Source organism: Phacochoerus africanus, chromosome 8, assembly GCF_016906955.1.
Source record: "Phacochoerus africanus isolate WHEZ1 chromosome 8, ROS_Pafr_v1, whole genome shotgun sequence".
NCBI lineage: Eukaryota > Metazoa > Chordata > Mammalia > Artiodactyla > Suidae > Phacochoerus > Phacochoerus africanus.
The window spans coordinates 14,084,173-14,111,292 of NC_062551.1; the positions used below are offsets into that span (position 1 = coordinate 14,084,173).

Sequence of the window (27,120 nt, forward strand, 5' to 3'; positions counted from 1 at the left end):
GCCTGGGAACCTCCATATGCCACAGTTGCAACCCTAAAACAAACAAGCAAACAACAACAACAACAAAAAAAAAACCCTAAAACCCTGAACAAATCAGCAGTTTCCAGTGGTTGGTAGGAGTGGGGAAGAATGACTAAAAAAGAGATGTCTGAGGTGACAGAACACACACATAAGTAAGAAATAAGATGACGGGTAAAATCCTGAGGCTTACAGAGTTGGGGTAAACAGAAAATTTGCTAAGAGCAAGCTTTTCACTTCCTATAAGCTATGAGTTCAATTTCTAGTCTTATCACTGAACCCAATAAAGGCATTTTCTGTATCTTGATTGTGGCGGAAGTCGTACAAATCTACAGATGCAATAAATTGACACAGAACTATATATACACATACATTGCACCAATGATGACTTTTCTGGTTTTGACATTATACTATGATGATGTAAGATGTGACCACTGAGGGTCACAGGAGGTAAGAGGTATACGAGACCTCTCTGTGCTTTCTTTGCAATTTCCTGAGAATATATCATTATTTCAAAAAAAATTTTTTTAGGGAGTTCCCATTGTGGCTCAGTGGTTAACGAATCTGACTGGGAAACATGAGGTTGCGGGTTTGATCCCTGGCATTGCTCAGTGGGTTAAGGTTCCGGCATTGCCGTGAGCTGTGGTATAGGTCGCAGACACGGCTTGGATCCTGTGTTGCTGCGGCTCTGGTGTAGGTCAGTGGCTATGGCTCCGATTCAACCCCTAGCCTGGGAACCTCCATATGCCATGGGAGCAGCCTAAGAAATGGTTAAAAAGAAAAAAATTAGTTTTTCAAGAAGAAGAGAAAGAAAGACTGGCAAAACTCATTATTGATGAGGATATTGTGAAGTGGGCACTCTCACACTACAGGCAGAATGTAAATCAGTAACTTCATTTTTGGCCATTTTTTAAAACTGGGGATACATTTCGATGCTGAAGAATTTTCCCCAAGTAGGAGAAGATGCGTTCATAAGCTGTACTGTAACTTAGATTGACTCTCTTTCAACAGAATAGAAGTAGAAAGTCTTCCTTTCATCAAACCCAAATACAAAGCGGGTATCTTGTTAAAGTCTGATTACCCAGGTATTTTTATTAAAACCCATTTATTTCTATAAGTGTTTCCTTAGGTACTGTTAAAATCTTGACCATTTTCCTTTTTTGTTTCTCGTCACTAGCACTGTATTACAATTCCAGCCTACTGTACATGGATCATGTTTTACAGCCCTGTATCTACAAAGATTAAGGTTATGTTTCCCTAAAAATCTGCTCCCACTTCTTCGGACTGCAATGTCCTTTCTTTACTGGCATGGATCACTTCCTGATTCAAATGTCATTTCCTTATCAAAGAAATTTCTAAACCTACAAGCAGAAGTGATTGCTCAGCCCCTCTGAGCTTTTAGGACCTTTTAAAATGTTTTTCCCTCTTTTGTGACATCCAAAACTTTCTACTTAGCAATTATGTATCTGCTTATTCCAATCTTAAGAGACTACAAGCTCCTTGAGGTGGAGACTGTAATGCATGGTGCCTTGTATGTAACGGATGCTTGTGAATTTCTAACAAACTCTCACCCAGTAAATTACACAGAGTCAATACTCAAGAATGTCATGAAAAATGATAATCACCTAGCCCACTGCCCCAATATCTAACACAGGACTGAATCCATGCATTAATGCCCTGGAATACCTTGAGTCATATAATTCATGGGTTACCTTAACACCCTGCTTTAAAAGACCTCACACCAGTCAAAATATGGTAAAAGAAGCCATGAACCACAGAACTTTTTACCTAAAGAGGTCTAGATAACAATACTTTTACTAGGGCACTTACTATTCCATCTAGGCTTATCACCAAAGCTTCAGATTCCTTCCAGAGGACATTTTTTTTAAATTAACTTCACAAACTCATGGAATTATATCTGCATTAAATAGCCATTACATTTCTTTCCACCCTCTGTTCCCATATACAACCTGCACACGTCCTCCTCGTTCTTTCTCGTCCTCGGTTTGTCATCATCTTGGTTTTCACTCTCATTGTTGCAAGCTTCAACTCTCCTGTCCCCTCACGGCCACACTATCAGTCACTAGGTCCTGCCCTTGAACCTCTCGAGCGTCTGTCTTACCCACATCCCCAAGCTCTGATATTTTTCCCGGGACCACAACAGTCTCCCAACTGGACTGCCTGCCTCCGGTCTTTCAATTCTTCAAAAGCTTTAAAATGTATATATTTCAGCTTGTATTTTCCCTGATGCCCATTCCTTGTACAGCTCACACTTTCCTTGCCTGGAGCCTGCCTACTCGCACATGCTGCTCCGCACCCCTCTTACTGGCTTCCCTGCTTTCATCTCTTCTGTCTACTCACATTCTCACACTCACCCATCTGCCTCACTGTCCTCCTTCCTTCCTGACACCTGCCATCGTCCTGGGTGACTGCAGCATCCGTGGAGGTGCAAACCCATTCCAACACTCTCATTGCCACTATGATTTAATCTGCATTCCCATGGATGCCCTTTCAGGCCTTATCATCAACAGATAATGCTCTATACCTGAATAAAATGTTTAATTTAAATATCCTGCTCTCTGGAATGGTGGCCGTCAGGGGCTGGGGGAGAGGGAGACGGGGCGGTATTAGTCAACAGACACAAGGGTTCCGGTATACAAGATGAGTAAGTTCTAGAGATTTACAGTAAAGAATAGTGTGTAGAATTGGCAGTAATGTATTGTACACTTAAAATTTTACTAAGAGGGCGAGTATGAAGTGTTCTCTCTCACACACACATACAAACACACACATGTGCACTGATAATAATAATAATAATAATAAGCATGCCCAAGGAAACTTTTGGAAGTGGTGGCTAGGTTTATGGCACAGGTGGTGGGGATGGTTTCATTGGTGTATACTTATCTTCAAACTCAGCAAATGTATACATTAAATATGTACAGCTTTTCACATGTTAAAAGAATAATTTTAGGGGGAAAAAAGGAAGAAAAGCCTCTCAATCCACCTAAAAGTCATAAAGGAAAAATTTTTAACAATAATTAAAATCACTTTGGATAATGAATAAATAAACAAATAAAGCCACCTTTGAAAATTAAGTGCACAACAAGATTTTTCTTTCTTTCTTTTTTTTTTTTTGTCTTTATAGGGCCGTGCCCTCGGCATTTGGAAGTTCCCAGGCTAGGAGTTTAATTGGAGCGGTAGCCACCAGCCTATGTCACAGCCACAGCAACATGGGATCCAAGCTACGTCTGTGACCTACACCACAGCTCATGGCAGCGCCGGATCCTTAACCCACTGAGAGAGGTCAGGGATCAAACCCACGACCCTATGGTTCCTAGTCGGATTCACTTCCGCTGTGCCATGACGGGAACTCCCAACGCAACAAGAAATTTTTATGGCCAAGGTATACGAGAAGAAAAGCAAGTTTCAGAACAATACATAAAATGTGATTCTAATTCAGAAACAAGACTAAGAAATAATGCATAGAAAAATAGGGAAGAGTATATACTAAACTATTAATGATAGATTTAAAATAATACACACTAAAAACTATGACAATTAGAATAAGGGACTTCCACTTCCTAAGTGGATTTGAATTTCTAGAGTTTGAACTTTCCACAAAAAAAACATGTACAGCTTTTTAAGTTTAAAAATAATAACAAACCCTATGGTGGGTCATGGAGAGGGTGCCCTCCCACCGTGAGATGAGGCTCTCTCTCTTTCTAGTACTCCCAAAATACCTGGTTTCAGCATCCTCGTGCCCTTTTAGCTCCTAGCCTCTCTTTGCCTCTCTCAGTCCTCTCACGTCTCCACTCTTTTCTCCCCCGCCTAAGCCTCACAGTGTATCCTGCCCCCAGTCTCTTAGCAGTACCGTCAATATGCTAATTCCAAGTCTTGCCACTACAGCCAGTAAAAGCCCCACCCTGGGTCAGTCTAGCTGTTCACCCTTCTCTCCTACAAACAGGCTGTTGGGACTGCTGGAGAGAACCACACATCAGTCCAGATCACAACACTGCAAATTCGGAGGCCCCAGCCACTCCTGGAGCCTCTACACCTCCCAGCCTCTTTCCCTTGACCGCTCTCTTGCCAATAACTATTCCAGGCCTACCTTCTATTTCTCACGCCCCAGCCAATACCCTCCTGCAGTTCTAGAGGATTTTTCCCACCCAGAGCCTTCTGAGCTCCACTTTGTGACTCCAATGCCTACAAGATGTCTCTGCCTGGGGGTCCACAAGCACCGCAAGCTGCCCCTGCCCCCTGGACTTGCTCTCTCCTGAACCCCTCTGTGAATGGGAGCACCATTCACACAACTGTCCACGCTTCGAATCCAAGTGTCATCTACGACTTCTCTTTCCCCCCATCAATCACATACTAACTGCTTATGGAACACCTACTATATGCAAAACAATGTTCCAAGAGATCATGAGCATTAATTTAATCACCAGAACACCCACAAAGGAGGGTGCTGTCCTTCTCCCCATATCACAGATGAGGACACAGAGAAGTAACCCGCCCGGTTCTCACACTAGGAAAGGGGAGAGCTGGGAGCTGAGCCGGTCACTCTGGTTCCAGAGCCCACAGTTTTGATGGGCGACATTCTCTGCGTCCACCTTGAGATGCTACCTTCTGATATCTCACAAACCCATCTACTCCTTTTCATCCTTCCTTTGTTAATGTCACTCTCATGTCTTGCCCAGGTGACTACAGCAGCTCCTTCACCAACCTCCCTGACTCCAGAATTCTGTCCCCACTTCCACCCCACCTGCATACCCTAGCCATTCCCTGCACTGCAGCCATGGTGACTTTCCTAAAGGGAGAATCTGGCCATGGCAGTCACTTCCCTGCCTAAAATTCTTTAGTCCGGAATACTTCATAAACTTCTCAGCATGACATAGATCTCAGGAGCCTGCCCTTCTTGCACTTAACACTCAACTCGCAGTTCACAAAGTCTCAGAGGCTCACACACCTCCAGACTAGCACATAACACCCAGAATGCCTTTCTGCTCCCCTCCTCCCACCAGATGAACTCTCATTTATCTTTCTCTACTCAGATGTCACCTCTAACAGAAAGCCGCCTCTGACCCCCCCATGGCTGCCCCTTCTTAATGAACTCACAGGTCCTCAGGCTCACCCCATCACAGTTATTTATCCATCTCCATCTGCCATGAACCTGTCAGTTTCTTGAGCATAGGATTTTACCTTTCCTATCACTGCATTCTCAGGATCCATTACAGCGCCTTATACATATGCTTATTCAACAAATGCGTTAAAAGTAATTCATGAAAATGACTGTCACTGTCCCCAAACATGCCAGACTCTTTCACACCTCTATACCTTTTTACAGACTCATCCTTTCTTCACACAGCCCTATCCCAGTGGCCTTGCAAACTTCTACTCATCCTACAAAACTCATCTCAAGCATCCCCAGAAGTAAGGCTTTCCCCAATGCACTCAAAGAATCCCAATCACTTTGTCCTTTGCATTCGCCTCTATATTGAATCTAATACATTATACTACAATTAGTGGCTTACAAATCTGTTTCTACCTCCAGAATGTAAGCTTTTTGACTACAGGGACCACGTATGATTGGCATAAAGAAGGCGCTCAGTTAATTTTTGTTGAATTGAACTGAATATTAATAATGGTACTCATTAAAAGAGAATTTCCACTGCACTAAAACATTTCTCAGAGGAACTCTTTCCCTCTTTTTCCTTAATTTAAATATCAACCTCCAGCTCCTGTCAGTGTTTCCACATAACAGTCTAGTTAAATAAGTGTTCAGTATATATGACGTATCTTCTTTCAGAGAAAACAGAGTGAAATGCATTCTCAGCTAGCTTTTAGGAAAGAGCACCCAGCTTGGGGTCTCTGAGAAGGATGCAGTCAAAGGCGGTCGCAAGGGCTGCAGTCAGCTGAAGGCCTAACTAGGACTAGAAAATCCACTTCCAAGATGGCTCACTCACACAGCTAGCAGGTGGTTTCTAGCTGTTGGTGAGAGGCCTCAGCTGCTCCCCTCATGGGCATCTCCACAGGGCTGCTTGAGCATCCTCATGGCATGATGACTGGCTGCTTCCAGAGCAAGCAGAGTGAGGGATCATGGGAAAGGGTGCAGTGTCCTTTGTGACCCAGAAGTCACATGCCAATATTTACACAAGATCTATTAGTTGCACAGATCGGCCCTATTATCACTGTGACAGAGGCCACACAGGGAGGTAAATGCCAGGAGGTGAGGATCACTGGGAACCCTCTGGGAAGCCATCAACCACATCTACCTCATACATGTAAGATGAGGATTAAATGAGATAGTATTTGTAAAGTACTTCACTCTGCACAGTACCTGGAATATAAATGTTCTTAGTGTTATTAGCAGCAAATTTGTTTAAAAAAAAAAAAAAAGCTGAAAAGATGGGAATTCCACTGAATTAAACCTTGCTTACTGGAAATAAACAGGAGTGTAGGAAACTACTCACAGGTCTTCAAGTTCTGCTACTGCTAAAGGAAGGTTAGGGGAAATTATGCTCTGGGATGTGGGTAAATAATTCTTTACCCTAAGATACCGTTTTAGCAGGAAAACGTCAAAGGAAAAATGTAGGGAAAACACTCAAGGAAATGCAACATGACTTTTGTTGTCAGTGAGGGGATCTCCAGGTACTCAAAGAATTAATTTTCTTATTTTAATCCTGCTTCTTCTTTTGGTTTTCTACTGTTTCCAAAGCTGTTACACCCCTTGGTTTCTATTTGTTTGATCTCTTTTAAACTGGATCACTTCATATTTCAGAGGTCTCACATTGGCCTCTGCTGTCTTCCCCCTGAAATACTTCCAGAAAACAACCTGTCTTTGCAAGATCCGTGATTTACTATACCCGAGGTAGATACAAGGGAAACAAATTTCAGAAAGAATCTTCTTATTTGACCCAGGTTGAAGAAAAACGAAGGTGTATTTTGTTTTGATTTGTTTTAGGCAAGAAGCAGATTTATTAAGATAGGATGATTGAGAGAGATGCAAGCCAGCAGGCAAGGAGGCTCTGAAGAATAACTTTGCATTTTGTTCTGGTCACCAATTCCAACATGCATGTGTGTTTCGATGTATGTATGGGGTCGGGGGGGTGTTCCCCACAACAATGAGTAATTTATCAACATGGAGATGGTATCAGATTCCATAGGTTAAGTGTTCAGTCCAAAAGACTGCCCCCCATACTTCTACCAGTCACAAGCCCAGGTTGTTACCTGTGCTTCTGACCCACCAACTCTAAATCAGAGGTTTCCAAGACCCCGGAATCAGGTTCAATTAATCAGTGGCTCCCAGAACTCAGAGAAACATTTTACTCACTAGATTACGAGTTTATTACAAAAGGGTATAACTTGGCAACAGCGTGATGGAAGAGTCGCACAGGGCAACTATGGGGAAGGGACACAGAGCTCCCACGCCTTCTCCAGGGGCGACACTCTCCCCAAATCCACATGCATGTATTTGCCAACCCAGAAGCTCTCAGAACCCTATCCATGTAGGTCTTTACACAGGCTTCATTACATCAGCAATGGATTCAACCTCCAGCTCCTCTCCCCTAGAAGGGGTAGGGAGGTGCAGGAATGAAGAGTTCAACCCTCTAATCACATGGTTAGTTCTCCTGGTAACTGGCAGCCCCATCCTTAGGTGGGGTCCAAAGTAACTTCATTAGCATAATGGACGATGCCTTTATCTCTCTTGCTACTTAGGAAATCCCAAGGGTTTTAGGAGCTTTGTGCCACAACCCAGGGTGAAGACCAAATACATATTTCCTAAGATAAATCACAGTATCACAAGATGCACAGTGAAAATTCATTTTTCCAAAGCCTCAAATTACAAAAACAACTGCTTCTCTAAAGGAAAATGTCAGATGCTGGAAGCCTGCTCAAATTGTAGAAGCTTCCAGGCCAGACACAGGCAGGGAAAAAGTCAAACATCCAACTCCAGGCCATTTAGGGAGAAGGAAACAACCGGAACAGAGAGAGCCATATGTGCGGAAAGTGATTATTATGATCTGTGGGCCCCAATTCACACCATTTTTATGATTTATACCAAGAATCTACAAGTATTATAGTTCCAAGCTAAGTTACGTTTCTCACTAGGGAATTCAATCGTCTTTCATTTTAGTAAATAGTAGAGTATCTACTATATACAAAGCAGTGTATTAGTTAACTACAAGTAAAATCATATTATTTTGAGGAATGAAGATGAAAGTTAGCAATATTTGGGAGAAAGTAATTTCAAATGATACAACTGACAAGGGCCTAATCTCTAAAATATACAAACAACTTATACAACTCAACAGTAAAAAAAAAAAAACAAAAAATGAACAACCCAACTGAAAAATGGGCAAAAGACCTGAATAGACATTTCTCCAAGAAGATGCACAGACAGCCAACAAGTGCATGAAAAAAGGCTCAACATCACTAATTATTAGAGAAATGCAAATCAAAACTACTAGGAGGAGAGGAGGTATAGCTCAGTGGTAATGCATGTGACTACAAAACTACTAGGAGGTACCACCTCACAAGTGTCAGCATGGCCATCATTAATAAGTCCATAAATAACAAATGCTAGAGAGGGTGTGGAGAAAAAGGGAACCCTCCTGCACTGTTGGTGGGAATATAAATTGGTACAACCACTGTGGAAAACAGCATGGAGGTATCTCAGAACACTAAATAGAGAACTACTGTGTGACCCAGCAATCCCACTCTTCAGCATATATCTGGACAAAACTCTCCTTGAAAAAGATAAATGCACCCATATGTTCATTGCAGTACTATTCACAATAGCCAAGACATGGAAACAACCTAAATGTCTATCAATAGATGAATGGATTAAGATGATGTGGTATATATACACAATGGAATACTACTCAGCCATAAAAAAGAACAAATGAATGCCATTTGCAGCAACATGGATGTAACCAGAGACTCTCATACTAAGTGAAGTAAGTAAGAAAAGGAAAGACAAATAATACCATATGATATCACTTATATCTGGAATCTAATATATGGCACAAATGAACCTTTCCACAGAAAATTAACTCATGGACATGGAAAACAGACTTGTAGTTGACAAGAGAGAGGGGGAGGGAGTCGGATGGACTGGGAATTTGATGTTAATAGATGCAGACTATTGCCTTTGGAATGGATCAGCAATGAGATCCTGCTGTGTAGCACTAGGAACTATATCTTGCCACTTACAATGGAGCCTGATGAGAAAAAGGAATGTATTTGTGTACATGTGACTGGGTCACCTTGCTGTATGGTAGAAAATTGACAGAACACTGTAAACCAGCCATAATGGAAAAAAATAAAATCATTAAATAAAAAAGATAGATGCAAACTATTGCATTTGGAGTGGATAAGTAATGAGATCCTGCCGTACAGCAAAGGGAACTATATCTAGTCACCTGTGATGGGACATGATGGAGGACATGTGAAAAAAAGAATATATAGGAGTTCCCGTCATGGCACAGCAGAAACGAATCTGACTAGGAACCATAAGGTTGTGGGTTTGATCCCTGGCCTCACTCAGTGGGTTAGGGATCCAGCATTGTCGTGAGCTGTGGTGTAGGTTACAGATGTGGCTTGGATCTGATGGTGCTATGGCTGTGGTGTAGGCCGGCAGCTCTAGTTCCAATTGGGAACCTCCATATGCCATAAGTGCGGCCTTAAAGCAAAAAACAAAACAAAACAAAAATTATATATAATTGACAGAACACTGTAAATCAACTATAATGGAAAAATAAAAATCACATAAACTTAAGAAAAAGAGCCAATAGTCCTCCCACCTGCCCAAAAAAGTTAGCAATATTAGCACAGGGCAATAAGCACCCAGAAATCTAACTGGATTTTGACTTTGGCTTTGCCCATGTGCCTGCTTTCAGGCTTTATCACATCTCTAAGTGAAAATCATTGCTGCAATTTGATAGCGAGTGTGATAAATTTTGTTTTTAGTTTCACCGAGGTGGATAAAAGATAAAGTGATATGGTTTTCTAAAAGACTTTATTGTGAAATATTACACACATATAGAAAAATGTCTCCAAAACAGCTGAATGAATGATTACAAAGTGACTACTGTGTAATGATCACCCAAGTAAAGAAACAGAAAACTGCCAGCCCCTCAAATGCCCTCTTCATCACTAAACCCTCTTATCTTTTTTTGTTTGTTTTTTGTTTTTTCATCTTTTCTAGGGCCACACTCGCAGCATATGGAGGTTCCCAGGCGAAGGGTCTAATCGGAGCTGCAGCCGCCGGCCTATGCCAGAGCCACAGCAATGCCAGATCCAAGCCGCATCTGCGACCTACACCACAGCTCACGGCAACACCAGATCCTCAACACACTAAGCGAGGCCAGGGATCGAACCCACAACTTCATGGCTCCTAGTCGGATTCATTTCTGCTGCGCCTCAACAAGAACTCCCTTCTCTTTTCTTTAATAATCTAAGCACATATCCCTAAACACTAACATTTAGAACAATGGAATCACACAGTATATAATATTTCGTGTCTGGCTTCTTTTGTCCTACTTTATGCATCTATTTTGTTCCATTTAACTATAGCCTATTTATTTTCATGTAAGTACAATAGTTCACTTTTTGACTATGGTATTTACTAATCCATCCTATTATTGGTTAATATTTAGGTTGCTTTTAATATGAGGCTATCATAAATAATGCAGCTATGATGGAGTTCCCTCCATGGCACAATGGGTTAAGAATCCAACTGCAATGGCTTGGGTCGCTGAGGAGGTATGGGTTCAATCACTGGCCCAGCACAGTGGGTTAAAGGACCCAGTGTTGCCACAGCTGTGGCACAGATTCGGTCCCTGGCCCGGGAATTTCCCATGCCATGGGTACAGCAATAAATGAAAAAACAATAGTAATAATGCAGCTATGAACATTCCCTGTGTATGCAAGGACCAAAAGATAACATAGCTAGGATTATAGCTGCTGGATCAGAAGATGTGTGCATCTTAAACCTTGGTAAACAATGCTAAACAATTTTCCAAAGTCGTTTTGCCTATTTATACTCCCACCAGCAATGTACAAGAGATCTGGCTCCCCCCGACCCTCCGTGACCTTTCTACCCCTTGTTATTAGCAACCTCAATTTTAGCTGTTTTGTGGATGTATTATGATAGCTCATTGTGGTATTAATTTCCATTTCCCTGATTACTGATGAGAATGAGTATCTTTTTACATGTTGACCATGTGGTGTCTCTTTTGTGAAGTTCCTTGTGAAGTGTTCACATCTCTTGACTTTTTTCCATTGGATTTTCTTTTTATCATTAATTTGTGAAAGTCCTTCTAGATGCAAGCCCGTTGTCAGTTACACATTTTTGCAAATGTCTTTGCCCAGTCTGCAGCTTCTTTTTTCATTTAATATGGCTTCCTGGGCTAACTTCCAGTTCATCCCTATGCCTTCGAGGCAGCCCTTTAAAGTCCAAACCCAGGAGTTCCCATCATGGCAGAGGGGAAATGAATCTGACTAGGAACCATGAGGTTGTGGGTTCAATCCCTGGCCTTGCTCAGTGGGTTAAGGATCCGGCATTGTCATGAGCTGTGGTGTAGGTCACAAAGGCGACTCAGATCTGGCATTGCTGTGGCTGTGGTGTAGGCTGGCAGCTGTAGCTCCGATTAGACCCCTAGCCTGGAAACCTCCATATGCCACAGCTACGGCCCTAAAAAGACAAAATAATAATAACAATAAAGTCCAAACCCAAAGAGAAGTGGTTAATCTCTATCTTTGTAGGCCCTGGTCATTAATCCCTGTTGCATGAGCCCATAAAGACTGCCCAACATCTTAGTCTCTCAGCTTCTTCCTTGAAATTTGCATGTGCTCTCAAGGGCACCTAGTTTGGGGCTAACTTTCCTGAGCTGTTGTTTCCCCAGACCTGACCTGATAAATCTTCACCATTTGTTAGCCTCCTAGTGCCTTGAAGCAGGCCTCTGTTTACAACTTGCCCAGTTTTTCTAGTTGCCCTTAGCAGGAGGATGGGCCTGCATTCTTACCATTCTCAGAAGCAGAAACCCTCATTTACCAAGTGTAGAAGGTATACAGTGAGAACTCCTAACCCTTGCCTAAAGAATTTTCCAATAGTACACCTTTTTGGAAAATCTGAAGATAAAATGCAAAAATGAAGCACAACACAAAGAGTGCTCAGCACTAGTAGAAATGTGCTTGGAGCACATATCAGTGAAATTACCCTGATAACCCGTTCATGCCACTAATCTAAGACATATGGAACTGATGTCTTGACATCTTGGTTGTCTGGGATGGATACTCAGTGTATTAACACCGAATATCTACTTGCAGAACTTTAATGGCCAAAAGTAAACATTTTTAATTTATCTACCAAGCAGCCGAGGGCATATTTTCCAACTCTTTTTCACTTGAAGAGCCCTCAAAAAGCAAAAAATTTTGAAAAGGTATACTAAAACTGACTCTCTGGACTTTAGCTAGACCTTCTTTCAGAAAGAGGCTTCATCCATGTATAGATGCTGAGGCTCACTTATCACAGATAGCCTCAGATGACATGGTGAAACACATAGTTCTTATCTCTGCAATGCCCAGCCTCTCCTTCCAAGTTCATGAGCCCTATGGATACCACTCTGTCGAGGTTTTCAGGCTTCCTCATTTCTCCTGATCAAACTGCCGGGTTACTTGGAGGTACAAACTCTGAAACCCTCTCCTTCCATCTCACTCCCTTTCTTAGATTTATCAGGTTTCAGCTGAAACATCACTACCTCTAGAAAGCCTTTCCTGCCTCCTTGAAGCCCCCTTGTTACATGCTCTCACAGCAATTGCACTTTTCACATAGTAAGTAAACTGTTTGTGTAACTAGATTTTCACATCTGCCTTCCTCACCAGAGGGCAAGTTCCATGAGTTGAGAGATCTTGAACCATCACGTTCACCACTGGTATGTATGCCTAATATAGTGCCTGGCATGGAATCAATAAATATTTATTGAATGGTTAATGGGCAGCTAAGTAACTGGACCATTTATGATGTGTTTTTCTCAAGGATATCTTTATTTAATAAAAGAATCATTTGGCAGATACCAATTGGTTTTTAATACTCTGTATCCATTCATTCTCTTTCTGGGATCAATATCATTTTTCCTTAGGGAAACACCCCCACTCCTTACTCCAATCCAGAATGGCCTATCCCAATATCCTATCTTCCTGGCCACAGTGACTGGTTCATGACAGGGAAAATGACCTAAGTCAAATGAATCAAGAGTCAGTGAGACTTAATTCTGACTTTACTGGAACTGATGAAAAAGAGGTATGCTTTCCTTTCATTGCTGTTTCTGAGAAATGAGACATAAGCTTAATGCTGCTGGAAGCCCCCTTGCCCTTATAAGGGGCGAAGGTATCTGAGAATAAAGCCACACAAATTATAGCAATGCCAAGAGACTGAATTTTGATGGCATCATTTGAATCCTTAGATCCAGTCAGGAATTTTTGAGTTATTTGAGCCAATTTATGTTCTTTGACACAAGTGTCATCTGAGCTACGTGCTATGGCCACAGTTTCTTGACAAAGTGGATGGCTTACAAATAATTGCAGTCCATCTATTATATATACTGTATTACCATAGAATGAATAACTTGAGAGGTATCCAGACCATAACTTGTAAAAGCAATTTTAATGGTCTTGTTCATTTTGTCAAATATACTCATTTAAATGTGGCAGACAAGTTATTTTAAATCCATGTTTGCCTTACTAAAACATAATCATTTCTAATATATTTGCCATTGATTCTGTTACCACCAGAGTCTAAAGACCAACAGGTTTGTAAGAGCGCAGTGAGACTGCCTTTGGTTTCTACAGCTATTATACATGATGAATGTTCCTTTGAAAAATTTGCTTTAATTCACACACACACACACACACACACACACACACACACACATGTATCACTCAAGGTAACCTATTTTATGTGCTTATGAATGCTAGGCAATGTGTATTATTTTCATTGCAGCAAATTCATAAACATATGCACATTTATTTATGAATTTGCTGCAATGAAGAAGAAATATTGAAGTTATCATTCATTGATAAATAAAATCCATTATATTGCAAACTAGCAAGTACTTGTTAAATGTTACATGGTACCTTTTATTAAAATGTCAAAGGGAATTCTTTTAATTCATTTTGGATGGCTGTCATAACAGAATTCAGTAATGAAAACCAATGACAGAGATTGGTTACAGACTAGAACGGCACGTGAGCTGTCTGGCATATAACAGGGCCGTTTTTCTTCTTTCCGTTAATCTCACTGGTAAATACTGACTTGGAAATTCTGAGTGTGGCGCTTTCACAGGGTTTGGCTATATCGATTCTCATTAAAAGTATGAGAAATATCTACATCCAGCCTTTATCTCTAATGAGAACAACAATAAAATTTTCTCCTAAAATTACAGAGGATCTCTATCTCCAGTAATGGTAGCTAACATTTGAACCAACAATTCACGTGGACACAACTAAAAATTCCAGGTGGAAAAAAAAGGTTTAAACTCCTTGAAAGCATTAAAGAGCTTTCAGAGTTGCCTTTCGGCACAGCAGGGGAAGGATCCGGCATTGTCGCTGCAGTGGCTCAGGTCACTACTGCAGTGGCTCAGGTCACTGCTGCAGCACAGGTTCGATCCCTGGCGTGGGAACTTCTGCATGCCATGGGTGTAGCCAAAAAAATAAAATAAAATAACAACAGAGACGGAAACAAAAGTATTAAAGAGCTTTCAAGATAGTAAGTAATTACCAGACTAAAACCCAAAGGAAATCAAATACCAGAGGCAACAGCAAAGCACTAGAACTTATAGTTTTAGTTTGCCCTTGGGCATTTGTTAGTCCAGAAAAATCTGGGCTTTCATTTTGTTGGCCTGGCTGGGCAATGAGACAGAAATCAATGATTAGAATTCACTCAAGTTGGGAAGTATAATGAGAGATCTTTTTCACCTTAGGCTGGGGCCCATAATTAAAGCTGGCTACTCCATCACCAACGCCAGAATGCCAATGTAAAAATATTGTCATGGTGCTAATGAGAGAAAGAAAAGAAAAAGGGAAAAAAAATACCCCAAAAAGTAGGGTCACCTCTGACTCACATTTGCAGCCCAGGTCCCAGCCATTTAAACTGTCCACCCAATTTCAAGCCATGAGCTAGATTTAGGGTAGTCCCAGACTGGGACTGGTCAGAAGTGAATATAAATCTCCTGTGGAGGAAGGCACCATCTACCAGATCTCAAAAGATAAAAATCCCAGGAGTTCCCATTGTGGCTCCACAGGTTAAGAACCCAACCAGTATCCATGAGGAAGTGGGTTTGATCCCTGGCCTCACTCAGTGGATTAACGATCTGGCATTGCCGCAAGCTGCAGTGCGGTGTAAGTCACAGTTGCTGTGGCTGTGGTGTAGGCTGGCAGCTACAGCTCCAATTCAACCCCTAACTCAGGAATCTCCATACACTGCAGGTGCAGCCCTCAAAAGAAAAAAAAAAAATCCCTACAAATAATATTTCAAAAACAATAAGGAACAAAAACTGGAAAACAAGAAAACAAGACCCAATGAGCAAAATTAACAGCAGAAAGATCATCAAAGATTTCATATAGGGGACTTAATGGATACAGACTATAAAACAACTACAACTGCTGTGTTTAGAGTACTAACTGACAAGCTTGATGATCTCTTCAGGACACAGAAATCTATAACCAAAAAATTATACAGCAATTTTGTAAAACAAATGGACTCTTCAAAAATGTTAATGTCCTGGAGTTCCCGGTGTGGCTCAGCAATAATGAACCTGACTAGTATCCATGAGAACACAGGTTCAATCCCTGGCCTTGCTCAGTGGGTTAATAAGGATCCAGCCTTGACTGGATCCTAAATTTAATTAAACTCACACACAGACAACAAGAGACATTATTGAAAATTGGGGGAAATATGAATACAGAATCTATTAGAAAATACTTTACCAATTTTCAGTTTATGGACTGTAATAACAGTATCACGATTATGTGAAAGAGTGTTCTTAGGAAATATGTTAATATACTAAAGGAGCAGTGTCATCATGAAATTTCCCTTCTGTAACTTACAAATGTGCTCTCAAGTAAAGCGGGTTTTCTTGAACTGAGTCTCAAGTTCAAGAAAAAAGGAGAGAGAGAGAAAGATGAAGCAAAAGCAAATGTGGCAGAACATGAACAACTGATGGCTCGGAGTTCCCGTCATGGCGCAGCAGAAATGAATCCGACAAGGAACTATGAGGTTGTGCGTTCAATCCATGGCCTTGCTCAGTGGGTTAAGGATCCAGCATTGCCGTGAGCTGTGGTGTAGGCTGCAGATGGGGCTCGGATCTGGCATGGCTGTGGTGTAGGCTGGCAGCTTCAGCTCAGATTAGACCCCTAGCCTGGGAACCTCCATATGCCATGGGTGTGGCCCTAAAAAACCAAACCAAACCAAACAAAACAAAACAAAAACAAAACCCTGATGACTCTAAGTCAAGGCTATTTGGGTACTATTACTTTGCGTTTTCTTTAGATTTGGAAATTTTTAAGAACAAAATGTTGTAGGGAGGAGGAAGTCATACAGATTTCAAAAGATCCAGATAGAGTACCTAGCAATGAAAGACACAGTTACTAAATTTAGAAATTTCTTGGGTACACAAATGAAGTATAAAGAGGACAGAGATCTGACATCACAGGAACCTTGAGAGAAGGAAGCGGGTCACAGTCAATATCTAAAAAATAATAGCTGAGAATTTTACTGCAGTGTTGAAAAAACAAAAAAACAATATATAGATTCAAGAAGCCCAACAAAACCCAAGCTAGATAGATGGGGGGCGGGGGGGAATCTACATCTTGACTCAGAGACAGTGAAGAAAACCAAAACCAAACAGATACATCATTTAAAAAGGCCAATAAAAAAGACAAATTATCTTCAAAGGAGCCATGGCTAGACTGAGAGCTAAATCCTCAATAAAATAGAAGCCAGAAAACAGGAGAATGATGCATTCGAATGTACTGGAAGGAAAAACTGCCACCTGTTAATTCTGCAACAAGCAAAGATATCCTTCAAGAGTAAGAGCAAATTAAAGACAATGTTGGACAAACAAATGTGGGAAGATTCACCATAACAAACCTACTTCATACGTAGGTATTTGGCACTGACTGAGACTAACCTACACTGATGTTTTAGATTCTGCTCTCCAGGATTCTGCTGTCTCTCAAACAATCCATCTGCTAAGTCACAAGAATAATGAACTAGTGGTGAAAAGGACTTTGAAAATGTTAATACACAAATTACCCATTTTAAGTCTCAATGAGGCTCCAAAGTTGTCATTCACACAAGTTCATGAGGACATGTACATCCACGCGGAGGTACAACTTTTCCAGAAGGAGAAACCAAAATAATGTGACCTCAGTAGGGACATATTTGTCCCTGACTCATAACACTATGAGTCTGTTCTATGGTTCCATACTAATTAGTTTACAAATAGAAATATCATGACCCATACATAAGTTCTCTTCTAAACAAAACAAAACAAAACAAAAATACATGCGTGGTGAGCTCAAATTGAACCGGTTATATTTAGGGACTCATTTGCAAAGGTCAGTGTCCTTTGCTACAGATCCATTTCTTATGCAGATGAGAAGTTTAACCTGACCTATGGCGCTGGGCATAATTAGCCAGCTGCACCCTCATAATAAGGTGCAGATGGTTAATTATACCAGCAAATCACTGCCTACTGGTGGGCACAAAAGCCTGTACCTAAAAATCATTGAAAGTATACTGGGGCCTATTTCTGCTCCCACAAACACATCACTTTTTTCCAAGGATTCATCTGTGAGCAGACCACCGTGGGCTCCAGCCATTAACATCGCTGAGGTCTGGTTCAAGTAAGGGACGGACGCCAGCCACAAACCACATTTCAAGTAGGGAGATCTTTCGTGGGGTCCTGAATCCTTGTTGAAAAGTCTCCTAAAGTCAACTGGTAGTAGTAAGAATCTTAAACAAAGTGAGACTTTGGTTTCCCTAGAACCCAAAGTAAACTCTCTATTCTTCCGATTAGCTCTGAAATGAAATAATGCTTTTTCACAGGCAAACACGTCAACATTAACTGTCTTATGAAGGGGGAGGGGAAGCTAATTTTCCTGTGCCCTTGGGGAATTTCTTGGGCCAGCTAAACTCCTGGAATCTAAAAAGCTATGTTAGATACCACATATCCAGTGGTTGTATCTGTTGTACCTGAGACTGTTCCAAAGATGACACTTAAAAATACATTTGATTAATCCCCATATGGCAAGAACGGGATTGAGGAAAAAAGCAGAGAAGAGGTAAATACTAAACCCAAATTTAGTAGTTCTCTGCCAGCTGCGGTGCTCTCAGTGTGCAGGGGTCAAGATGACAGGGCTGGGGAACAAAATGCTCATCTACTTGAATCTGCACAGAACTTTTCCTCTGAAGAACCCACAGGGTGTGTGATTCTATTCAGTTTAATTGTATGTTGGGGGAGAGGAAAAGCTGCTTACCATGGTTTTAATTGCTAAGAAGACACTATCTTTTTAGGAACCATCTGTTTAATTGTAATTACAAGCAGCGATGAAAAAACACAAATGATTAACAAGCACAAAGCTTCCCTACCACTAAGAGTTTTAGCATAACGAGCTAGACTGTGAAAGAGCACGTTGCCTTTTTCTTCTCTGCAGTATTTCATGATTTCACAACTGAAAACCTACCATGTATTACAGAATCTCATTTTGGGAGAGCTAAAGTTATTAATTAGTATTCTCAGATTACATTTCTCTGTGATTCCTTTTGATTAAACTTTAACTCCCTCTGAGAGTGACAGGGATTATATCAGAAATGAAATACCTAAGGCTCCTATTTTCCACCTCCCACTAAAATCTTTGAGATTTCATACAATACACATCACCTATAACTAATTACCAGAGACATTCCAAAGTATTGCAAGACTAATTTTTGGCTTTCATAGACACAAATTTCTGCCTTCTTGATTTTGAAATATGCTTACCCTGTTATTATTTTAAAAGCCACAGGTATTGGTAATTGTTTCCAGGCATGAATAAAAACAGCATAAGCTTGAAATTTATTTTAATTAAGGCTTTTTCAAAGCCATTGGCACAAACCTGGGTGGATTGTTTATAATAAAAACAAACATCAACAACATAATTGTACAGAACATAGAAGACAATTAGGCAAAATTCTTTAACTTGGGCTTATAATAGTAGTTTAAAGAAATAGAAACAGGGAGTTCCCATTGTGGCTCAGTGGAAATGAGTCTGACTAGTAACCATTACAAAGCAGGTTCGATCCCTGGCCTTGCTCAGTTGGTTAAGGATCCGGTGTTACCATGAGCTGTGGTGTAGGTCACAGATGCTGCTGGAATCTGACATTGCCGTGGCTGTGGCGTAAGCCAGCAGCTACAGCTCTGCTTCGAACCCTAGCCTGGGAACCTTCATGTGCCATGGATGTGGCCCTAAAAAGACAAAAAAAAGAAACAGAAACAGACACAGATGAAGTCAGATCATAGTGTTACTCAGAGCAAATATATTCAGGACTTTCTTTTTTTTTATTAAAACATAGTTGATTTACAATGTTGTACCAATTTCTGCTGTACAGAAAAGTGACCCACTTATACATATATTCTTTTTTTTCTATTATCTTCCATTACATTCTATCCCAAGAAAGTAGATATAGTTCCTTATGCTATGCTCTATTCAGGACATTTTAGATAGCCTATTAAAGCAAGGAGGTGCCATTTAATGTTAAAATGCAGAAGGTGATTTCAAACTGGCAGTGAAATTACAAGAGGTTTCTTTCTTAGTCAGATTAAGGACTAATTTTTCCTTAAAGTCAGGAAAGCTGACTCTTTGGTGTTTGTTTTAAGTTGAAGACCATAACTTTAACAATATCATATACTTTCTGACAAGACTTTCAGCCACATACAAAACACTTTTAAAAAGCCCACTCTTCTTCCCTACCAAGGGAAGGGAAAATATGACCCTTTAAAAAAAAAAATCAGACAACTAAAGTACTCCAAATCTTCAAAGTAAAAAGACTGGTTCCACAGCTTTTCCAATGAAATTGCAGTAGAGGCATTTTGTGACATACCAATTCCTCACTTACGCCCTCCCATTCTAAATCCTTCTAGCCATGATCCTGCAATGATTTTCACCTTGTTTCAAGCCTCCTTCTCCCTTGCAAGACATTGTATATGAAGAGCAGCCAAATGCTAACTGCCTCTGCAGTGTTAATGAGGAAATAGATCTTAGGAGAAATTACATGAGAGAAAGAAACCGCCCACGGGAAACAGTTGCTTCTTCACTTTTAATGACAGCAACTGTGATGGAGTGTGCCACTGTGCCCCGTGTTGTGAAATGTGCTGCCCTAAACCCATCATCTTTAGCCTTAGAGGTTCAAGTCCCTCTGGGAATAGAGTAAAAACTATGAACGCTGTCCCCCAACAGATGAACATAAACATAAAATCTAAAGGTCCACATGTGCAGGGTCAAGAATCTCCACTCTATGCAGATCCCAAACTTAAAACATGGTATCTTTTTTTAAATATAAAATGATTTTTTTCTTTTTCCATTATAGCTGGTTTACAGTGTTCTGTCAGTTTTCCACTGTACAGCAAGGTGACCCAGTTACACATACATGTACGTTCTTTTTTCTCCCATTATCATGCTCCATCATAAGTGACCAGACATAGTTTCCAGGGCTACACAGCAGGATCTCATGGCCTATCCATCCAATACTCAAAGGCTATGTGGGTGTCTTTCACACTTGATAACAGTTTTCATCTTCTAAATGTTTTTCATTCTTTGAGAAAAACATTCTGGAAGCTATATTGAAGCTTGTGAAACTGTAACAATCAATAACATAATAACTTCCCCTCTATGTTGCGATTACATAAATCATTCTCACTAACAAGCCAGAGGTGGTACTGTGTCTTCCACACATAATTCTACCTTTGCTCATATACAAAACGGGAAATAAAATCCTAAACCTAGAAAACTTCAAGAAGAAAATGTAGAAGAATATCTGTGCTACCTTGGGTGAGTCAAAAGGTTTAGATAGTGTGGAATCCATAACAGAAAAAAAAATGGTAAATTGAACTTCACCAAAAACTTAATCAAAACTTTTGGCTTTAAAAGACAACTCAGTAAGAAGACAACTGAGTAAGACGTGGGCAAAGACATGGACAGAAACTTCACCCCGGAAGAGGCAGAATAATAAATAAGCTCATGTTGCTCAACATCACTAGTCGTCAGGAAAATGCAAATTGAAAACAGAATGAGAAATCACTACATGCCTGCAAGAATAGCTAAAATTAACAAAACTGTCACCAGCTGACAAGGATGTGGGGCAGATGAGACTCTCACACAATGTTGGTAGAAATGCAAAATGGTATGGTTATTTTGGAAAACAGTTTGGTAGCTTCTGATTTACCACAGCAATCGCACTCCCAGGTATTTATCCAATAATAATAATAATAACATTTGTTCACACAAAGACCTGCCTGTGAATGTTTATATCAGCTCTATTTATTTATATTCTCCAAACACTGGAAGCAATCCAAACGTCCATCAACTGGTGGTATATCTATTCAACAGAATAGCACTCAGCAATAATAAGGAAGGCACTACTGTTACGTATAAAACACAAATAAATCTCAAAAGCAGTATGTTAAATAAAAAAACAAGCAAAAGTGTTGTGTATTTTATAATTCCATGTATATGATATTCTGGTAAACATAAAAATCAGATTATTGGCTGCCAGGGGCTAGAGGTGGGGAAAGCAGACCGATTGACTACAACAAGCAACAAGGAAGATTTCTGAGCTAAAGGAATCATTCTATACATTTATATAGATACATCACTACATATGTTTCAAAAATCATAGGACTGTACATCCTAAAGGGATGAATTTTGGTAAAATGTCTATTCTCATCCTCTGCCCATTTTAAATGTGTTGGGTTTTTTTTTTTATGTTGAGCTGTATGAGTTCTTTGCATATTTTGATATTAATCCCTTATCAGATATAGTGTTTGCAAATAGCTTCTCCCACTCCATAGGTGGCTTCTTCTTTTGTTGATAGTTTCCTTCACTGTGCAAAAGTTTTTTAGTTTGATGAAGTCCCATTTGCTTATTTTTGCTTTTGTCTCCCTTGCCTAAGAAGACATATCCAAAAAAATATTACTAGGACCATTCTCAAAAAGCATACTGCCTATGTTTTCTTCTAGAATTCTTATGGTTAAAGGCATTTAAGTCTTTAACCCATTTTGAATTTATTTTTGTGCACGGTGTGAGACAGTAGTCCAGTTTGACTTAGTGGACTGTCCATTTTCCCAGCACTTTTTATTGAAGAAGCTGTCTTTTCCCCATTGTGTATTTTTGCCTTATCTGTCATAGATTAATTGCCCATATAAGTGCGGGTTCATTTCTGGGCTCTTTATAGATGGCCAACAGGTACATAAGATGCTCAACATCACTAATCATCAGGGAAATGCAAGTCAAAACTACAATGAGCTATTACCTCACACCTGTCAGAATGGCTATCATCAAAAAGACAACAAATAACAAGCGTCAACGAGGATGTGGTAGAAAGGGACCCCTCATGCACTGTTAGAGGGCATGTAAACCTGAGGCCCCATGTTCACTGTGGCGTTATTTACAGAAGCCAAGATATGGAAGCCACCTAAGTGGCCATCAAAAGATGAGTGGATAAAGACAATGTGATATCACACACACACACACACACACACACACACATTACTCAGCCATAAAAAAGAATGAATTCTTACCATCTGTTACAACATGGATGGATCTAGAGGGCACTATGCTAAGTAAAACAAGTCAGCAAGAGAAATACTATGTTATCACTTATATGCAGAATCTAAAGAACAAAACAAATGAATAAATTCTAAACAAAATAGAAACAGGTATAGATACAGAGAACAAACAAGTAGTTGCCCAAGGAGAGGGAGTGAAGGGAGGAGAGAAATAGGTGAGGGAGATTAAGAGGGACAAATTTCCAGTAGCAAAGTGAGTCATGAGTATGAAATATACAGTGTGGGGCATATAGTCGAGTTAAGTAACATCTTTGTACGGGGAAAGATCATAACTAGACTTACCACATTTTGAAATGTACAGAAATAATGGATCACTATGTTGTGTAACAGGAACTACTCTGGGTCCCTTATACTTAAACAAACTCATAAAAAAAAGAGATCAGATTTGTGGTTACCAGAGGCAGAGGGTGGGAGGAAAAATAACTGGATGACGACCGTCAAAAGGTACAAACTTTCAGCTGTAAGATAAATAAGTACCAAAGATGTAACATACAACATGATAAATACAATTAATACTGTCGTACTTGACGTATGAAAATTGTTAAGACAGTAAACCCTAAGTGCTCTCATCACAAGGAAAAAGTTTTTTTCTAGTTCTTTAACGTTGTATCTCTATAAGATGATGGATGTTCATTTCATTATCTATGTAAGTCAAATCGATATGCTGTATACCTTAAATTTATACCATGCTGTATGTCAATTATATCACAATAAAAATGGAAGAAAAGAAAAAAGGGTAAATTCTACAATATGTAAATTATACATCATAAAACTGACTTTTAAAAAATGGCTAAGAACACTATAAGAAAAGACTAACTTAAATTATATCTCAATATAATATCAATATCTCAAAGTATCAACACCCAGGGTATGTACTGTAATCAAATCAATATAAAAAGGACAATCAATTTTAAATTGGGCAAAGATAAAGATGAAATCCAAAGATCAATTATCAATAGTCAATAATCATAAACTGCTTGATCTCACTAGTAATTTGGCAAACATGGATTACAACAAAGTGATCCACATCCTTTTCCCATCAGAAAGACAAAGTTCTAAAAGACTGAAAATATCTAGTGCTGACGCCTATGCAGGGCAAGTATAATCTCTACAATAAGACCTCAAAACAGTTACATCAATGAAGATGATGGAAATTCAATTTATTCATATTTAGCTAAATCAAAAGACAGAAAAATAACCTTTAAAATAGTCTTTGCTGTTTCAGTCAATGGGCTATAGAGTGAGGTGGGATGGTAGTACCGAAAATGCTGGTGTCAGTTTCATCAACGACAGAACAGTGAGTCCAGTGCAGACCCAAGAAGGATGCGTAAATGATTCTAAGGCTTTACCAGCCTCCAAGCAAAGAGTGATGTCCAGGTAGCCACAAAGATGGTGAGAGCCTCATCAACCTTCTCATGGAAGACACTGAAGAATGAAATGAGGGCCACAGCAAAATTTATAAGAACAAAGACATAATGGAACAGGTTAATTTATCCTTCCACTCATTTATGGTGACAAAAAAGAAAGGTCTACAAACTAAAAACTGGCTGAAATGTGTTTAAATGTTCCCAGAATTAAAGCTTTTCAGTGGTTCAGTTTCTGAATTGGGTTGCCTAGAGGTGATTTAAGGAATTTTCCAGGGATATTTTTGACTGCATTCAACTTTGACCTTAGCACTGACTCCGAACCTGAGAGAGTAAAACATAATTCCATATAATCTCATCAAGGGCACAGATCCTGTGCTAACGTTTAACCCAAGAAACACTTGGGTTAGTACTAGACATGAAGTAGACCTCAGTTACTTTAAGGAGTAAAGAAGAGTGGGAAAGGAGTTCCTTTGTGGTACAGCAGCTTAAGGTCCCACCAGTTGTCAATGCAGTGGTCTGTGGTGGAGGTTAGTTTCCTGGCCCAGGAAAATGCAGCCCAAAAATGCAGCCAAAAAAAAAAAGAAGAAGAAGAAGAGTGGGAAAGAATCAGGGAGATAAAATGCACGCATAGTGGTTGGAGTCCTCGGAAGTAAAAAGGGGAAATCCCAATAGAGGCAGGAAGCAAGAAACCCAAGGTAAACAGGTAAGCACGCACGCAGAGAGGCCACCAGGTAGTTACCATAGGTGGTGCTTAAGAGTCATACCAAAGCTACCCACTAGCCCTGACCACGGGACGGGGCACTATCTGAACCGACTGCTGAACTGTAAAAAGGGGTTAATCATTACAGTCACTTTACAGGTATGGTTACGAAATGAGACTATACAGGTAAAGCGCATCTGAGGGTGTACTGGCCATGCATTTGATCCACAGAGCCCTTATGAGAAGACAGGAGGACAGGAGGGAGAGTGGGGGCATGGCACCCCATTTTCCTGGGAAGGAAATACAAAAAATTATTTGTCAAGGCCTCACAGCTAACTAGAAGTTAAAAACAAGGTGAACACCCAAGTCTCTGCCTTTTCAGCTGAGAGGTAGTCTGGCTGAGGAATCCCAAGAACAGAAATCGGAGGTTTCGCTATTTTAACGCGCAGTGAGGAGAAAGGGCCAGGGGAGGCTGGGGAGGGATGGGGTCTGGAAATCTTGAGGAACTCTTGGGACAAAGGGCGGAAAGGGGGGACGTTTCGGCTAGTTCCGTACCCCTAGTATTGTGGCCCCACGAGCACTGTGAGGTTCTCCGACCCTAGAGCTCCTCTGACTCCCTGTCAATCCCGCGTCCTATTCTCCACCAAGACCCCGCATCCAACTCACAGAGGCTGCGGCCAAGGGGTTCGCCACCCAGCTTTAAGCAGCTGGCTCTCCTCTAGGGCAGACGGGTTGCAGAGCTGTTGCCATCCGTTGCCACAGCAACCACAGCGCCGCCGCACAGCTTAGCAAGCCGCTTGATGATTGGAGAAGGCAAGCGTCCATAGCAACCGCCAAGCAGCAAGAGTTGGAAAGAATTTGATTTTTAGGAATTCTTTGGACACACCCTCTCCCTAAAGGCACCCTTCACCAGACACCTGTGCTAGTTCTTTTAAGGGGCATCATGCATTATCTTATTTAACACTTGTCTGCCCATGTTGCTGTAAGGATCCTCATTTCTACAGGAATTTTTAAGGGTCCTTTTACTTACTTCTTTAGGATGTCTGTGAACCCTTAAGTTATATGCAAAAGTTTATGTCCATTTACCCATTAGGATGGTCCATAACTGTAGAGTCTTTTTTCTTCTTCTTCTTCTTTTTTTGGTCTTTTTAGGGCGCACCCACATCATATGGAAGTTCCCAGCCTAGGGGTCCAATCCGAGCTGTAGCTGCTGGAGTACACCACAGCCACAGCAATGCCAGATCCCAGCCACATCTGCGATCTACACCACAGCTCATGGCAACGCCGGATCTGTAACCCACTGAGGGAAGCCAGGTATCCAACCCACACCCTTATGGATACTAACTAGTTGGGTTCTTAGGCTGCTGTGCCACAATGGGAACTCCCATAACTGTGGAGTCTTAAAGGAGCCAGAACTAGAACCCGGGCTGCCAGATGCCCAAGGAAGTGCAAGAGAATAACTGCTCTATGCATTCACCCCGTCTTCCTTCTCAAAGACCTCAAATTAAAAAAAAAAAAAAAAAAAAAAAAGAAAAGAAAAGAAAAAAGTGCAGTTCTTCCCAGACTCCATTTAAACTGTGCTCTCATTCAAATCCTGCCTTGAGACATCTCCCAAAGACCTGAACTCTTGACCTTTATTCACTCATTCAATAAATATCTATTGATCACTAATTATGGGTGGGGCATTTATCACAGAGACACTTTTCTAGCCACTGGAAGTAAGAAATTGTCAAAACGGAGTCCTTAATTTCTTAGAGTTTTCCTTATGGTGTGGGAGACAACAGATGAATAGAAAAGATCATTTCAGAATCTGATAATAAACACAATGTGGTGACATGGTGGCGAGTGTGTAGGTGACGAGGGAAATGCGCACTGAGGAGCTGGTTATCTGAGCGAAGATGTGAGACGGCACCGGCTATACAAGGTCAAGGAAGACAGCAACACAGGCAAAGGAAACAGAGTTAAAAGGAATGAATACAGGGTGTGCAGGCAATGAAAGGCTCGTGTGGCTAAAAAGGAGAGATCCTGTACAACTGTGGTGAGACACATCAGATGGCCCGTCCCCAGCTCTCTGAGGCCAGGCTACTCCCTTGCTCTTCTGACCCCTAGTTACCTTACCACATCACCCTAGTTATTTCTTTCATGATCC

At 40.7% G+C, this 27,120-nt stretch overlaps 1 protein-coding gene across 1 annotated transcript in view; it reads right to left on the reverse strand.

Moving 5' to 3' along the window:
* Positions 1-25,731, reverse strand: part of HYDIN (HYDIN axonemal central pair apparatus protein) — a 367,185-nt gene extending 341,454 nt beyond the window's left edge. Inside the window, exon 1 of the mRNA XM_047789543.1 lies at positions 25,638-25,731. The gene's annotated coding sequence lies outside the window, so the exon portion shown is untranslated. The remainder of the gene's footprint in view (positions 1-25,637) is intronic.
* Between the last annotated feature and the right edge of the window lie 1,389 nt (positions 25,732-27,120).